The sequence below is a fragment of the Durio zibethinus genome, chromosome 27 (genome assembly GCF_047325235.1).
Source record: "Durio zibethinus cultivar Kanyao isolate XHJ-2024 chromosome 27, ASM4732523v1, whole genome shotgun sequence".
NCBI classification, from domain to species: domain Eukaryota; kingdom Viridiplantae; phylum Streptophyta; class Magnoliopsida; order Malvales; family Malvaceae; genus Durio; species Durio zibethinus.
The window spans coordinates 8373244-8394077 of record NC_143188.1 but is presented as its reverse complement, the minus strand read 5'-3'; positions in this window follow the sequence as shown (position 1 = coordinate 8394077).

The following is a 20834-nucleotide window of genomic DNA, read 5'->3' as shown; positions in this document are numbered from 1 at the left end:
TATTAAAATTGTATAAATAGATTTATAATTATAATTAGAATTATTTTACTCATATTGATATATTAAATATTCTGAGTATGAATTTAAAATAATATTATATTATTATATTTTAATTATTGATTAATAAATTATTGATTCAATAAACTATTCACATATACATTTAATTATTATACTATTTGATTATTGTAAAATTATTAACTAATTTAAATATAATATAATGAATTAATAATTAAGTAATAACTTAATATTAAATTTAATAATAATATTATAATATTATATAATATTAATTATATAATATTATATAAATATTATAAAATAGTTGTTTTATAAACAATTGCTTAATTATATATAGTATGAATTTTATTTATAATTATATCATTATTATTATATTAAAAATATAAATTAATATTTTATATATATAATTAACTATTTAAATAATAAGAAATTTGTATTATTTTATTTTGGATAAGCTTTTATGAACTAAAACAATTGTTTTTGGTCAAAACAAAAGGTCATAACGATTTTAAATAAATAATTGTTCAAATAGTTATAATTATTTGAACTTAATTAGTAAATAGATTTATTTTTTCATATCTTTTGCTTATTAATTTTTTGAATGTTAATAATTAATAATTTTAAATTTTAAATATTTAAATTAAAATATTTAATTTTTATTATTTCATTATTGATATTTATTAATAAATAAGCTATGAAATAATAATATAATTTATGAATTTTGTTAAATAATTATTAAAAATAATCATAAATATTTTAATTATTGATTCAATAGACTATTCACATATACATTTAATTATTATAAAATTATTAACTAATTTAATTGTAATAAATTTATTAAACTATGCAATTATAATACTATTTATAATTCGTTACACAATTTGTATTATTATAAATTAATACTATACTTAATAATAAATAAATAATTTATAACAAATCCTAAATACAAATTATTAAATAATTTATATTATTATTTAATCAATTGTTTTATAAGCATATTTATTTAAAATTAATCATTAAATAATATCAATAAATAATATTTATAATATTACTATTTATTAATATCAATAAATAGTCATAAAAATTATTGCCAATATTATTTAACTAAAAATAGTGTATAACTATTTGTTATTGTAATACAAACTATAGTTATTAGTTAAATAATTATACTAATTATAATTTTAATTAAATACATTATTTTTTTAGTTATAACAATTAAACAATTGTTTATTTTATATATTATAAGTATAAATTTATTAAATTTAATAAGTTTATAATTATAATTTATTAATGTAAAATTTATTAATTTTAATAATTAAATACATTTAATTAAATATTATTTTTAATAATATTATAAAAAATATTATTAATTGTATAATTTATATTATTCAAATATTATATCATTATAATATTATATTATACTAGTTATATTTAACAATATTAAAACATTATTATTATAATAAACAAAAACAATTAATAAACCTTTTGTTTAATCAAAATAAATAAGTATATTAATAATTCCAATAAATTATTTAATAATTTATTACTATATTTAAATTAAATAATATAATATAATTACTAAATTATTAAACCATTCAAATGGTCATATTATAATCGTAATATTTAATTATAATTGTATATAGTAATAAATAAAATAACTATATAATTTTTATAATAAATTAATTCTCAAAGTGATGTTATATTTTTTAAATATAAATATACTATAGTCATAATAATAAATATTATTAGTACTATTAGAATAATTATTAAACCAGATGACTATAATAATAATTAATATTTGACATGGCTATTGAATAAATTAGTTATTCAAAATAAATTAATTTGAACAATTATCATAATTTATTAATAAATTTACTAAAACTCCAAAATTAATAAATAAAAATTTAACAAATAAATATAATAAGAAATTATATTTATTATAAATAAATTTATATTTATTAATAATTAAATTAAATTATTAATTATATATTAAGTAAATTAATTAAAAAATAATCTAATTTTTAATTCACTTAAAATATTGCTTATTCGTAATAATAATTATTAATTAGATTATAAATTATATTATTTAAAAATAATATTTATATTAATTACTTATTATTAATTTAAATTTTTATTATAATTTTTAATAACAATTTAATCAACTATAATATATTTAATAATTTATTAATATTTATACTTATAGTATATATAATTTATAAAAATAATTATTACAAATAAAATATTATGAATTTATTAAGTTAATTAATAATTTAGTATTAATATAATATAATATTCTTAATATATAATATTAATGTGTAACAATTTATTAAATATTTTAAAATTATTTATTTTAATTATAACTTATTATTTAGTATTTATAAAAAATCATATTTTAGAATAAAAAAGTTAACTCATCAATGCCATGACAATCTTTGATTAAAGAATTCAAGTTCAAAATCAAGTCAAATTTCATGCTTCTTGTACAAATTAATTATAACAAAATCTAATTAGTCGAACTTAAGTTGCTTGATTATTTTTTGAACTTTTTCATAATTACTATTTAAAAACCAACACAAGTTATCTTTTCATATACCTAATTAATTAATTAGGTAAATTAATAGTTATAATTTGTAATTAGTACAAATTAGTTAATTAATTAATACATAAATATTAATTAATTATAGTATTAATAATAATTTATTAATTCAAATTTATGCTTATAAGCAATTTTATTTATTATCAATTTTAAATTATTTATCATTTATAATAATTATAAATAAATATAATTTTATTAGCAAACAATAGGTATTATTTTAATCCAAAAGCTAACATATATTCATATTATAATATCTATTTTATTAATTAAATAATAGTTATAATATGAAATATTTTAGTATAATTAATATTAAAATAGATAATCATTCAAACATTATAGATAATTTATTTCATAATATTTTTGTAATAAATTAGTATATAAGTTATTTGTATTATATAATAAAATACTATTTTATTAACTAATTTATTATAAGCTTGTAATTTACTATTCAAAATACACTAATTTATTAACACTAATTGAAATAATCTATTTTATATTTATTGATAATAAATATAATTTGTTATCATGGTTATTATTATTAATTTAAATTATTATTAATATTAATATTATTATTATTATTATTAACTAATATTATTAAATATTAATGTACTAATCGATAGTACATTATAAGCTATGAACTAAACAAATTTAATCTATATTATATAATTAATTATTATAATGTATTATAATTGATTAATTGTATTAGTTTAATAACATATTATATTAATTTTATTTGTTATAAACAATAGAAATGATCTTTTATTCTTTATTAAACCAACATTTAAATATTAATTAATAAGTAAATTTATTCAAATATTATTATATTAATTAATAATAATATTAATTTTTAAATATTTATAATAATTATTAATATTAAAAATAATTAAATGGTAGAGATCAATCATTAATTAATTTTAAAATATTTAAAATTAAAATTTAATTTTAATTTATCTATTAAAAATATTTATTAATAGAAATTAATAACTAAGTGATTATATTTTTTAAAGCTGGGCAGTTTATTTTCTTATTAATTTTAAAATTAAGTATTAGTCAAACAAGCCATATAGATAATAATTATGATTTATAAATCTAATTGGTTTTTTATTATTATTTGAAAAGTTAATAATAGGTATGATAATTAGATTTTTAAAGATTTATATTAAAACTAATTAATAAAAATCAAATAGATTAATAATCAAATAGATTAAATCTTTTAATCATAATAATTTTAAATAGAAAAATGTTCAAATAATCATAACTATTTGAACTTGTTTAGTAAATAGATTTATTTTTTCAAATCTCTTACTTATTAATTTTTAGAATGTTAATAAATCAGTATTTTTTTATTTTGAATAATTTTGCATGAACAAAAAGAATTGTTTTACGGAAAAACAAAAGGTCATAATGATTTGAAATAGATAATTATTCAAATGGACATGACTATTTGAATTAATTCGATAAATAAATTAACTTTTCAAATCACTTAGTTATTAATTTTTGAAATATTAATAAATTAGTTTAATTTTATTTTGAATAAGCTTGTATGAACTAAAATAATTATTTTATGACAAAACAAAAGGTCATAACAATTTTAAATAGACAATTGTTCAAATAGTCGTAGCTATTTAAATTTGTTAATATTAGTTTATAATATTAATTATTAGTTCATACAAGCTTATAAAACAATTGATTAATATTTGCCTTGTCTCAAATATTGGATTTTTGAATAATTATCTATTTTAATTATCAATAATTTATCATAAAAGATCAAATATACATTTTAAAATATTTGTGATTATTTTTAATAATTATTTAACAAAATTCATAAATTCTATTATTATTTCATAGCTTATTTATTAATAAATATTGATAATTAAATAATAAAAATTAAATATCTTAATTTAAATATTTAAAATTTAAAAATTTTAATTATTACCATTCAAAAATTTAATAAGCAAAGATATGAAAAAATAAATCTGTTTACCGATCAAGTTCAAATAGTTATGACTATTTGAATAATTATTTATTTAAAATCATTATGACCTTTTGTTTTGACAAAAAACAATTATTTCAAGCTTATCCAAAATGAAATAATACTAATTTCTTAATATTTCAAAAATTAATAAGCAAGAGTTTAAAAAAATTAATTTGTTTACTAAACAAATTCCAATAGTTATGACTATTTGAATAATTATCTATTTAAAATCATTATGACCTTTTGTTTTCTCATAAAATAATTGTTTTAGTTCATACAAGCTTATTCAAAATAAAATAATAGTAATTTATTAATATTTCAAAAATTAATAAGTAAGTGATTTAAAAAATGATTCTATTTACCGAATTAGTTCAAATAATTATGGCTATTTTAATCATTATATATTTGAAATCAATATTACCTTTTGTTCGGTCATATAACAACTATTTTTTATCATACAAGCTTCAGAATAAAATAATACTAATTTATTAATCTTTCAAAAGTTAATAAGTAAGAAATTTAAAAAATAAATTTATTTATCGAACCCGTTTAAATAGTTATGACTATTTGAACAAATGTATAGTTTAAATCAATTATTTAAAAAGTAAACCTTTTTTGTTCTGTCATAAAACAATTATTCTTGTTCATACAAGCTTATTCGTAATAAAATAATACTAATCTAATAATACTCTAAAAATTAATAACTAAGAGATTTAAAAAATAAATTTGTTTGCTGAACTAGTTTAAATAGTTAAGACTATATGAATAATTATCTATTTTAAATCATTATGACCTTTTGTTTTGTCATAAAATAATTTTTTTCAATCCATACTGGCTTATTCAAAATAAAAAAATAAATTTATTAATATTTCAAAAATTAATAAAAGATTTAACAAATAATTCTACTTACCTAACCAGTTCAAATAATTATGATTATTTGAAAAATTATTTTATTTCAAATAATTATGACCTTTTGTTTTATCATAAAACAAATGTTTTTGTCCATATAAGTTTGTTCGGAATAAATTAATACTACTCTATTAATATTTTAAAAATTAATAATAGATCTAAAAAATAAATCTTTTTAGATATCTATTAATTAATAAAAATCAATAATTAAAATATTTAAATTATAATCAATATTCATAAATTTAATATTAATTAAATATGTTTATTCAAACCAATAATTGTAAACTTATTACTTATTCTTATAATTAGATATAACTTATTCTAAAAATAGATTTATTTTGTAACAAAAGTTTTATAATTATAATTCAAAATATTATAATAATAATTTTATATAGTATAAATTTAAATAATTAATATTATAATAATTATAATTTATTACTAATATAATAATTATGTTTATTAGTTTAAAATAATTATTTTAATGTACTATAAATTATAATAAATAATTAGTTTAAAATAATAATAAAACTAATATATAAAATTATATAAAAAAATAATTTTTTAATATAAAATTAATTATACTAATTAAATAGAATTATATTCCATTAAATTATTATACTAGTTATAATTTATATTAATAATAATTTAAACAATAGTATATATTAACAATTTTCAATTAATATTATATTATTTAATATAATAGTACTACTTTATAATATATAAATTATTCAAATGAATAATAATTATAGTTTTATAACTTATAACTAATCTATTTTATTCAAAATAAGCTTGTATGAACAAAAAAAATCATTTTATGACAAAGCAAAAGGTTAAAGCGATTTCCAATATATAATTGTTCAAATAATTATAATTATTTAAACTTGTTCAGTAAACAGATTCATTTTTTAAATCTCTTAATTATTAATTTTCAAAATATTAATAACTTAATATTACTTTATTTGGAATAAGCTTATATGAATTGAAATAATTTTTTTATGACAAAAGAAAAGGTCGTAACAATTTGAAATAGATAATTATTCAAATAGTCATAACTATTTGATTTAGTTCAATAAATATATTTAATTTTTTACATTTTTTACTTATTAATTGTCAAAATATTAATAAATTTGTATTATTTTTAATCCAAATAAGCTTGAATAAAGAGAAACTATTATCTTATAATAGAACAAAAAGTCACAATGATTTGAAATAAATAATTGCTTAAACAATCTTAATTTGAACCAATTTGATAAATAGATTTATTTTTTAAAATTTTTATTAATTTTTTAAATATTAATAGATTAGTATTATTTTATTTCGAACAAACTTATATGAACAAAAACATTAGTTTTATGATAAAACAAAAAATCATAACAGTTTAAAATAGATAATTGTTAAAATAATCATAATTATTTGAACTGGTTAAGTAAACAAAATTATTTTTTAATTCTCTTACTTTTTAATTTTTGAAATTTTAATAAATTTATTTTATTTTATTCTAAATAAACTAGTATGAATTGAAAATATTGTTTTATGGCAAAACAAAAAGTTATAATGATTTGAAATAGATAATTATTCATATAGTTTTAACTATTTGAGCTAGTTTTGCAAACAATTTTATTTTTTAAATCTCTTAGTTATTAATTTTTAGAATATTATTAGATTAGTTTTATTTTATTTTAAAAAAGCTTGTATGAATAGAAATAATTGTTTAATGACAAAACAAAATGTTATAACAATTTGAAGTATACAACTGCTCTAATAGTCATAATTATTTGAATTGGTTTTGTAAGCAGATTTATTTTTTAAATCTCTTACTTATTAATTTTTGAAAGATTAATAAATTAGTATTAATACTTAATTATATAACAATATATGATAATAATATTAATTTTACTATCTTATAAATATTATTAATAATAATTTTTTTTATTAATACTAAAATTGTTAATATTAGTAAAATTAAATTATTATGGAATAATATTAAATTATGTAATTTAATAATAATGAATTATAATATCAATAATTCTTAGTCATAATTTAATTTAACAATTGTTTTGCAAATAATTAATTAATAACAAAAGTATTGTTATAATTATTCATAACAATAATTATTTTATTATTAAACTAATATCTAATTAACTATTATGTATAAAACAGTACTATTGTTTAGTGATAACTTATTTAATTATTGATTAGTTTAATTAATATTTTATGAGTAACAATTTTAAAATATTATTATTATTATTATTTTATTAATTGTTCATAATAATACTTAAATAATTATGACTATTTGAACATTTAAATATTAGTTATTTAAATGTACAAATATTAATTATTTGTTACTTTTAATCTTTATTTAGTAATTATATAGTAACTTAAATAATAATTACTAAATTATTAAGGATGAATTAGTTTAATTTATATTTAAATTAATTCATAAATATAATAAATGTTTAAATTTTATTTAATTAATTAATTAAAATATAAATATTTAATTAAATATTTTAATAATTATTATTAAATATATTTTTACTAGTTATATTTAATACTATAATAGATATTAATTTTAAATATTAAATCTAATTTATTTATATAATTAAAATTAATTAAAATTTTTGTTTTAATTTTAACTGTATAGATTATAACTGAATAATATTTATAGTTAATAATTTAATAAATTATATAATTTAAATTATGTATTTAAATCATAAGAATTATTATTTATTTAACTATTTAAAATTTTTTATAATTAAGTAAAAATATATATAATAAGAATTTATATTTAATAAATTAATAATTAAAATTATCTTTAATTCTTTTTAAATAATATAAAAGAATTAAGCCATAAGCTTAATAATAAAATAATCAAATAATTATGGTCATTTCAACAATTATCTATAGATTTAATATAGATATAATAACCATTTATGAAATATTAGATAATTAATAATATTAATTAATTAATATTTTATTAATTTTATTAATTTAATATTTTATCATTGATATTCAAGTAAACTTTTCAAGTAATTAGTTAATTATTTAATATCGAATACTAAGATTTTAATAATAATTATCAATAATTTTAATTTATTAAAATATTATATATAATTTTAATAAATTATATCAATATTATCTATTTAATAAATCTATTTTATAGTTTTAATTATCAATTTTAAATAATTATTAAAATCAATAATTCAAATATTTATAACTATTTGAATATTATTCTATTTAAGTTTAAATTTGTTTAATTTAAACTTTAATTGATTTTAATTATTTTAGTACCAATTTATCAATATTTTGAAAATTAATAATTAAGAGATTTAAAAAAATGAATTTGTTTATCGGACAAGTTTAAATAATTATGACAATTTGAACAATTATTATTTGAAATTAGTATAACCTTTTGTTTTATCATAATATAATTTTTTTTGTTCATACAAGCTTATTTCGAATAAAATAATATAAATTTATTAATATTAAGACAATTAATAAGTAAAAGATTTAAAAAATAAATTTTTTTATCAAATAAGTTCAAATTGTTATGACTTTTTGTTTTGCCATAAAACAATTGTTTCTGTTCATACAAGGTTATTCATATTAAAATAATATTAATTTATTAATTTTTGACAATTAATAAGTAGAAGATTTAAAAAATAAATATGTTTACCCAACAAGTTGAAATAGCCATGATAATTTGAATAATTAACTATTTCAAATCATTATGTCCTTTTTGTTTTGTAATAAAATAATTGTTTCAATTCAAATAAGCTTATTTGAAATAAAATAATACTAATTTATTAATTTTATGAAAATTAATGAGTAAGAGAATTAAAAAATGAATATGTTTGCCAACCATGTTCAAATAGATATGACTATCTAAAAAATTATCTATTTTAAAACATTATGACCTTTTGTTAATGATTCAACTAGGTTGAATTACTATCGTGACACTGACATCAGTAGGGTAAAACTAATCTATCTCACGACAGTCTAAACCCAGCTCACGTTTCTTATTGGTGGGTGAATAATCCAACACTTGGTGAATTGTGCTTCACAATGATAGGAAGAGCTGACATCGAAGGATAAAAAAGCAATGTCCCTATGAACGCTTGGCTGCCACAAGCCAGTTATCCTTGTGGTAACTTTTTTGACACCTCTAGCTTTAAAATTTAAAAGGTCTAAAGGATTGATAGGCTACACTTTCATAGTTCATATTCGTATTGAAAATCAAAATCTTATTTAGAATAAAATTAAATAAAACATTATTTTATCTTCCAAGCTTGTTGACCATTTGATACAGCAGTAACTGCTAAGATTGAAAAAAAAAAAGATCTTAGGCCCATAGGTAACAGAAAAGAAGTTAATGGTAAAATGACATGCATAAATGGTATACACAAGATTTTTTTTATAAAGCAATCATATACATATCAACCACAAGAGCAACTTACATTGAAAACAAATGTAATATAGTTAAGAACAATCTCGATGAACAGTTAAAATCCTTAATGAGACATCATATTGCTACCTTAAGACCATCAGTCCAAAAATCTTGAGAAAGCATGCACTTTAGTTAAATTAAGAAGGTATCTATGAGAAATAAAATAACCACCAAATTGAAATAAAATTTTCTAATGAACAGATTGATATCATTTACCTTTTTTCTTTTTCCTAAAGCTTCATCTTATTCCTTTCAGTTTAGAAGCCTATGTTATGAAACCAAGATCTTCATGCTCTTGGGGCATACGAATTTTTTACTAGCCTTTTTTTTTAATAAAAGATAAAGCACTCGCATTCTATGAAAAGTGAATCCCTTCAGTGTTATTTTAAGTCTTTTCTCTTATTGGGACCTTTTCTATCGTGTAAAAATTCTTTAAAATTGAAATTCTTTAAAACTAACCTTTATGGTTCGCTACCCCTAACATCAAATTCTTGTAAGATTAGGATTGCCAAGTCTATATATATTGCCCGTCAGGCCTGTCAATTAATACATAATAGGTCTATAAAGTTTCGTCTAGGTTATTATAGTGTCCTTTTTGGATTGTATGAAAAAGTGCCACAACCTAGATTTGAAGCCTGTGGAACCTTAGGTGGCCTTCCTAGAGCTTACGAAATCTGGCTATGAAGCCTATACCTTCTTTGTATCTTAAAAACTATTTTAGTCCTAAAATGTTTTTGTATTCACTTTGAAGCCTAGTTAAGACCTTTTCAAATCCTAACAAATGCATATTAATTAGAAATCAAATAAGTAATTATTTCTAACAATTGTTTAATATTAAATTAATTATATTATATAAATTTAGTAAACTATTCAAATAATAATACTAATCAAATTTATTTTTTAAATTTAATTAAAATAATTAAATATTAATTAAATATATGACTATTATAAATTAGATTAATAGTTATTAATTATTTTCATAATTCATTATAATATTATAATGTCCATTTGAACAAACAATGAATTTATTAATATTTTGAAAATTAAAGAAGTAAGAAATTTAAAAGTAAAAATGTTTACTAAACCATTCAATTAGTTATAACTATTCGAACAATTATTTATTTCAAATCATTATGACCATTTGTAATGTCATAAAATAATTATTTCTACTCATATAGTCTTATTCAGAATAAAGTAATACTAATTTATCAATATTTTGAAATTAATAACTAATAGATTTAAAAAATGAATCAATTGGCCTGACTAGTGCAAATAGTTATGATTGTTCCATTTCAAATCATTATGACCATTTGTTTTATCACAAAACAATTGTTTCTGTTTGTACTAGCTTATTTGAAATAATATAATTCTATTGTATTAAAAAAAGATTTAAAAAATAAATCTATTTATCAAACAAGTACAAATAATTATGACTATTTGAATAATTATCTATTTCTAATCACTCTAACTTTTTGTTTTGTCCTAAAACAAAAATTTCTATTCATACAAGCTTATTTCAAATAAAATTATACAAATTTATTAATATTCAGACAACTAATAAGTAAAAGATTTAAAAAATAAATCTATTTATCAAATAAGTTTAAATAATTATGACTATTTGAATAATTATTTATTTCAAATTATTATGACTTTTTGTTTTCTCATGACACAATTTATTTTTCTTCATAAAAGCCTATTTGGATTAAAATAATATTAATTTATTAATATTTTAAAAATTAATAAGTAAAAGATTTATTATTTTTTAAATAAGTTAATTAATTAGTCAAAATTAATTGTATATTTGTTATATATAAATATAAGAATTATAATAAAATATAAATAACTATTAGATATAATTTATAATAATATAACAATTTATAATATATTATAAGTACTTATATGTTTATAATTTTATAAGAGATTAATAATATAAACAAAAACATTTGTTTTTAATTATTATAACTAAAATCATTAGAATAATTCTAATATTTTTTAAAAATATAAACTAATATTACTATCTAATTAATAGAAATATATTATAAATAATTAATATATTTAATATTATATGACTATTTATTATATTTATTAATTTAGTAACTAATTTACTAAATTTAACAATTAATAGATTAATTATAATTGAATCATAATGATTTATCAAACAATTATGTATAAAGTAAATAGATTTAGTAATTAGTAAAATAATAAATTATATTTATTTAATTAATTATATATAATTATAATGAATTATAATTAATAAAATATTAATAATAACTAATAGTCTAATATATTATTAATTTATGTAATTATATATAAATATTAATAGTATATATATAGTATATATATAATTATACTATTAATAGTGTTATATATATAATTATATATAAATATTAATTAGTCTAATATACTATTAATTATATATAATTAGATTAATTATATATAATTATGACCTTTTGTTTTGTCATAAAACAATTGTTTCAGTTCATACAAGTTTATTCGAAATAAAATAATAGTAATTTATTAATATTTCAAAAATTAATAAGTGATTTAAAAAATGATTCTGTTTACCGAATTAGTTCAAATAATTATGGCTATTTCAATAATTATATATTTGAAATCAATATTACCTTTTGTTTGGTCATATAACAATTATTTTTTATCATACAAGCTTTAGAATAAAATAATACTAATTTATTAATCTTTCAAAAGTTAATAAGTAAGAAATTTAAAAAATAAATTTATTTATCGAACTCATTTAAATAGTTATGACTATTTGAACAAATGTATAGTTTAAATCAGTTATTTAAAAAATAAACTTTTTTTGTTCTGTCACAAAACAATTATTCATGTTCATACAAGCTTATTCGAAATAAAATAATACTAATCTAGTAATACTCTAAAAATTAATAACTAAGAGATTTCAAAAATAAATTTGTTTGTTGAACCAGTTTAAATAGTTAAGACTATATGAACAATTATCTATTTTAAATCGTTATGACTTTTTGTTTTGTCATAAAACAATTTTTTCAATTCATACTAGCTTATTCATAATAAAATAAATGAATTTATTAATATTTCAAAAATTAATAAGAGATTTAACAAATAATTTTGCTTACCTAACCAGTTCAAATAATTATGATTATTTAAACAATTATTTATTTCAAATAATTATGACCTTTTATTTTGTCCATACAAGTTTGTTCGAAATAAATTAATGCTACTCTATTAATATTTTAAAAATTAATAATAGATCTAAAAAATAAATCTTTTTGGATATCTATTAATCAATAAAAATCAATATTCAAATAATTAATAATAAATTATAAATATTTATAATAATAATTATAACTAAGAAATAATTTAATTTATTAAAATTAACTGAATTAAGTTAATTAAATATTTATAAATAATAAATAAATAAACTATAGAAATAGCTATAGTTTTTATTAATTATAAATTAATTATAACTGTATAGATTATAACTAAGAATTTAATATTCTTATTTAATTATTATTATATATATTTTATTAGATAATTCAATTTGAATTAAATTTATTTATGGTAAATTAGCTAATAGTAGTTACAAGATCTCATGACAAATTTAAAGCTTTTATTCAAAATATAATTATTAATCGGTAAATAGATTTAAATATTAATTTTTATGATTTATATTAATTTATAAATATTTATTAATTATGAATAAATTTATTAGATTGCTTATAAATTTATATAATTATGTAATATAATTATATTACACAACAAATAGTTTATTTTTTATTATAATTTATTTTTAATTAATAATTAATATTTGTGTTAATTGTAGCTATTTTGTTAAATATATATTATTTGATTTATTAAGTAGCTAATTAAAAATTATTTATAACAATAAATATAGTTATGTCAATGCATTCAAATATTCATAACTATTTGAATATTATTCTAGTTTAAGTTTAAATTTGTTTAATTTTAAATAATAAGATACTAATATTTGAAATTTCAAAAAATTCCATCATTGGATAATTATTATTTATTCTCAAAAAATAACTATATTATTATCTTAATTAATTAAAATAGTTAACTATCCTAATAATTATCTAAATTTATTATCAAAACTATTTAATTTTAATCTTTATTAAATTATTATTTAATTAAATATAAAGTTAAGTATTATAATAATTGACTATTTCAATTAATAAATATTAAATTGTGTCATGAGAAAACAAAAAGTCATAAAAATTTGAAATAAATAATTGTTCAAATAGTCATAATTATTTAAACTTATTTGATAAGTAGATTTATTTTTTAAATCTTTTACTTATTAGTTGTCTGAATATTAATAAATTTGTATAATTTTATTTGAAATAAACTTGTATGAATAGAAAATTTTGTTTTAGGACAAAACAAAAGGTTATAGCGATTAAAAATATATAATTATTCAAATAGTCATAATTAATTGTACTTGTTCGATAAACAGATTTATTTTTTAAATCTCTTATTAATTTTTAGAATATTAATAAAATAGAATTATATTATTTCAAATAAGCTAGTACAGACAAAAATAATTATTTTGTGATAAAAAAAAAGTCATAATGATTTGAAATAGATAATTATTCAAACAGTCATAACTATTTGCACTGGTCAGGCCAATTGATTCATTTTTTAAATCTATTACTTATTAATTTCAAAATATTGATACATTAGTATTACTTTATTCTGAATAAGACTATGAATAGAAATAATTATTTTATGATAATAATAATGGTCATAATGATTTGAAATAAATAATTGTTCAAATAGTTATAACTAATTGAACTGGTTTAGTAAATAGTTTTACTTTTTAAATTTTTTCTTTCTTTATTTTCAAAATATTAATAAATTAATATTGTTATATTCTGAACAAACTTGTATGTACAAAAACATTTGTTTTATGACAAAATAAAAGAACATAACGATTTGAAATAGATAATTGTTCAAATAGTCATAATTATTTGAATTGGTTAGGCAAACTTAAATGTTTTTTAAATCTCTTGCTTATTAAGCTTTGAAATATTAATAAATTTGTTTTACTTTATTACAAATAAGTTACTAAGAAATGAAAAAATTGTTTTACAACAAAACGAAAAGTCATAATGATTTGAAATAAAAAATTGTTCATATACCCTGAAATATTTGAACTAGTTCAGTAAACAAATCTATTTTTTAAATTTATTAGTTATTAATTTTCAGAATATTATTATATTAGTATTATTTTTATTTCGAATAAACTTGTGTGAATAGAAATAATTATTTTATGATATAACAAAAGGTTATAACAATTTGAAAAATATAATTGTTCAAATAGTCATAACTATTTGAACCGGTTCAGTAAACAAATTAACTTTTTAAATCTTTTATTAATTTTTGAAATTTAGTAAATTAGTATTATTTTATTCCAAATAGGCTTGTATGATGAAAAAAAATTGCTTTATGACAAAACAAAAGTTCATAACGATTTGAAATAGATAATTATTCAAATAGCCATAATTATTTGAATAATTTGATAAACTAATTTATTTTTTAAAACTCCAACTTCTTAATTTTTGAAATATTAATAAAGCAATATTATTTTATTTTGAAAAAATTTTTATGTACTAAAACAGTTGTTTTATGATAAAATAAAAAGGTCATAACGATTTTAAATAGATAATTGTTCAAATAGTCATAACTATTTGAACTTATTCGGTAAATAGATTTCTTTAAAATTTCTTATTAATTTTTTAAATTTTAATAAATTAGTATTACTATATTTCGAATAAGCATGTATGAACTGAAACAATTATTTTTTGACTAAACAAAAGATCAAAATAATTTGGAATAGATAATTGTTCTAATAGTCTTAACTATTGGAACTGCTTCGAAAAACACATTTATTTTTAAATCCTTATTAATTTTTGAAATAGTAATAAATTGGCATTATTTTATTCTAAATAATTTTGTATGAATAGAAACAATTATTTATAATAAAACAAAATGTCATAACAATTTAAAATAAATAACAGTTCAAATGGACATGACTATTTAAACTTGTTCGATAAATAAATTTATTTTTTAAATATCTAACTTATTAATTTTTAGAATAATAATAAATTAGTATTATTTTATTCCAAATAAACTTGTGTGAATAGAAACAATTGTTTTATGACAAAACAAAAGATCATAAAGATTTGACATATATAATTATTCAAATAGTAATAACTATTTGAACTTACTCGGTAAACAAATTTTTTATTTAAATCTTTTACTTATTAATTTTAGAAATATTAATAAATTAATATTATTTTATTTCTAGTAAGCTTATATGAATAGAAATAATTGGTTTATGACAAAACAAATTGTCATAACGATTTGAAAAAGATAATTGTTCAAATAATCATAACTATTGAATATGTTCAAAAAACATATTTATTTTTAAAATTTTTATTTATTAATTTTTGGACTTTTAATAAATTTATATTATTTTATTTGAAATAAGCTTGCATGAACAGAACTAAGTATTTTATGACAAAACAAATGGTCATAATGTTTTGAAATAGATAATTATTTAGATAGTCATAACTATTTGAACTTGTTTGGTAAACAAATTCATTTTTTTAATTCTCTTACTCATTAATTTTTGGTAGATTAATAAATTAGAGCTATTTTATTTCAAATAAGCTTATGTTAACTGAAACAATTATTTTATTACAAAATAGAAGGTCACAATTATTTGAAATAGATAATTATTCATATAGTCTTGACTATTTGAACTTGTTTGGTAAACATATTTATTTTTTAAATCTTTCACTTATTAATTGTCAAAATATTAATAAATTAATATTATTTTAATCCAAATAAGCTTGTATGAATAGAAACAATTGTTTTATTACAAAACAAAAAGTCATAACAATTCTGTTTACAAAACTATTTCAAATAATTATGACTATTTGAATAATTATCTATTTCAAATTGTTATTACCTTTTGTTTTGTCATAAAACAAATGTTTTTGTTCATATAAGTTTGTTTGGAATAAAATAATATTGATTTATTATTATTTCAAAAATTAATACGTAAGAGATTTAAAAAATAAATTTGTTTGCCATACCAATTCAATTAGTATAACTATTTAACCAAATATTTATTTCAAATCGTTATGACCAATTGTTTTACCATAAAACAATCGTTTCTGTTCATATAATATTATTTGGAATAAAGTAATGCTAATTTATTAATATTTTGAAAATTAATAAGTAATGGATTTAGAAAATGTACCTTTTGGCTTGACCATTGCAAATAATTATGACTATTTGAACAATTATCTTTTTCAAATCATTATGACCTTTTGTTTTCTTACAAAACAATTGTTTTTGTTCATACAAGCTTATTCATAATAACATTATTCTAATTTATTAATATTCTAAAAATTAATAAGTGAGAGATTTAAAAAATGAATCTGTTTATTGAACAAGTTCAAATAATTATGACTATTTGAACAATTATCTCGTTCAAATTGCTATAACCTTTTGTGTTGTCATAAAATAATTTTTTCTATTCATACAAGCTTATTTAAAATTTGTTTACCAAATAATTTTGAATAGTTATGATTGAAACAATTTATTTATTTCAAATCGTTATGACTTTTTGTTTTTGTCATAAAATGATTATTTTTGTTCATATTAACTTATTCATATTAAAATAATATTAATTTATTAATATTTCAACAATTAATAAGTAAAAGATTTAAAAAATAAATATGTTTACCAAACAGTTCAAATAGTAATAACTATATGAATAATTATCTATTTCAAACGTTATGACCTTTTGTTTTGCCATAAAACAATTATATCAATTCATATAGGCATATTCGAAATAAAATAATACTAACTTATTACTATTCCAAAAATTAATGAGTAAGAGATTTAAAAAATGAATCTATTTACCAAACAAGTCTAAATAGTTATGACTATTTGAACAATTATCTATTTCAAATTGTTATGACCTTTTGTTTTGCCATAAAACAATTGTTTCTATTCATACAAGCTTATTTCAAATAAAATAATATAAATTTACTAATATTCCAAAGATTAATAAGTAAAAATATATAAAATAAATTTGTTTTTTGAACATGTTCAAAATAATTATGACCATTTGCACAATTATCTATTTCAAATCATCATGACCTTTTGTTTTGTCATAAACCAATTGTTTCTATTCATAAAAGCTTATACAAAATAAAATAATACTAATTTATTAAAATTTCAAAAATTTATAAGTAAAATATTTAAAAAATAAATTTGTTTACCGAGTGAGTTCAAATTATTATGACTGTTTAAATAATTATTTATTTCAAATCGTTATAATCCTCTGTTTTGTAATAAAACAATTGCTTCTATTCATACAAAATTATTCAAAATAAAATAATACTAATTTATTAATATTTTAAAAATTAATAGGAGATTTAAAAACTATATCTGTTTATTGGACCAATTCAAATAGTTATGACTATTTGAATAATTATCTATCTCAAATTGGTATGATCTTTGTTTTGTCATAAAATAATTGTTTCTATCCATACAAACTTATTCGGAGTAAAATATTGCTAAACTAATAATATTCTAAAAATTAATAAGTAAGAGATTTAATAAATAAATGTATTTGTTGAACCAGTTCAAATAGTTAAGACTATTATAATAATTATCTATTTCAAATCATTCTGACCTTTTGTTTAGTTATAAAATAATTGTTTAGTTGATACATGCTTATTCGAAATAAAATAATACTATTTTATTAACATTCAAAAAATTAATAAGCAAGCAATTAAAAAATAAATCTGTTTACCAAACAAGTTTAAATAGTTATGACTATTTAAACAATTATCATTTTAAAATTGTTATGACTTTTTGTTTTATCATAAAACAATTGTTTCATTTCATAAAAGTTTATCCAAAATAAAATAATATTACTTTATTAATATTTCAAAAATTGAGAAATAATATTACTTTATTAATATGTCAAAAATTAAGAAGTTGGAGATTTAAAACATAAATCATTTTATTGAATCAGTTCAAATAGTTATGGCCATTTAAACAATTATCTATTTCAAATCATTTTGAACTTTTGTTTTGTCATAAAAAAATTGTTTTTCATCATACAAGCCTAATTAGAATAAAATAATACTAGTTTATTAATATTTCAAAAATTAATAAGTAGGAGATTATCTGTTTACTGAACTAGTTCAAATAATTATGACTATTTAAACAATTATATATTTCAAGTCATTATAACCTTTTGTTTTCTCATAAAACAATTATTTATGTTCATATAAGCTTATTCGAAAGAAAATAATACTAATCTAATAATATTATGAAAATTAATAATTAAGAGATTTGAAAAATAAATTTATTTGTTGAACCAGTTCAGTTCAAATAGTTAAGGCTATATGAATAATTTTCTATTTCAAATCATTGTATTCTTTTATTTTGTCATAAAACAAATGTTTTTGTTAATATAATTTTGTTTAGAATAAAATAATATTAATTTATTAATATTTGAAAATTAATAAAAGATTTAAAAATAAATTTGTTTACCAAACTAGTTCAATTAGTTATAACAATTTAATAATTATTTATTTCATATTGTTATAACCCTTTGTTTTGTCATAAAACAATTATTTCTATTGATATAGTCTTATTTGAAATTAAGTAATGCTAATTTATTAATATTCTAACAATTAAAAAGTAACGAATTTAAAAAATGAATTTGTTAGCCTGACCATTGCAAATAGTTATGACTATTTGAATAATTATCTATTTTAAATTATTATGACCTTTTATTTTGTCACAAAACACTTGTTTTTGAATTACAAGGAATATCTAATTAATATTTATATAGTATTTATATTCAAAATAAAACAACTATTTGAATATTATTCATCTTATTCTTAATTGTTATATTCTTCTAATTAGCAATTTTATTTACAATTCAAATTATTCGAATATTATAATAAATTATTATTAATTTGTTTGCAATGACCAATATTTATTAAATTATTTTAATATTGCTATTTATTTAAGAAATATTTTAAATATAATAATATTATTAATTTAAGTAATATTAAATTGTAAAATTAAATATAATTAACAAATAAATTATAGTTATAATTAAATGTTAAATATTTTTAAATATCATTTCATAAGTTACTATTTTGATGTGGCTTTTTATAAAGTCATTGTCATGCACTTTCTCTGGAAATAACATCCTTCAAAAAAACAGGTTCATAATGAAGTAATCTTGGAAGGAGTAAGTGAGTCAGCTGAGATTACGAAAGCAATTATTATTGAGTGCATGTCAAAACCCTTCAAAGGAAATTATTTTCATTTAATATTAATTATAATAATTATTCAAATAATATTTTAATTTATTTAAATATAATAAATTCGTATATTAAATTAATAATTAATTTATGTTGAATTATGGGATCCAGCGGTCTCCCTTAGGGACTCGGTATGCTGATTCATCTGGGTGAGGTATCCTATAGCGGATCGGATTTCGGTGTATGGCAACCCAACCTGCCAAGGCCCAATGGGTGAGGTATCCCATGAAGGCTTTGCGAAGCTTCTTATGTCCACCTGTCACTTAGTACGGGGCTCTGCGCTACTAAAAGAGAATAAGAAAATAGAGTTATGCCTTCACTATCAGCTATAGCTTTTGGTGTAGTGGTAAGCGCTTGTTCCTGAAAACATATTGTTAGCCTTGAATTAATCCTTATTTTGAAATGACAAAACATTAAATCTAAATAAACTTGATCAAGATTTTGAAAAAGATTTATTTAGTACAGGTTCTTAAGTTTTATATTTGGTACTAAATAAATAATATGATTTTC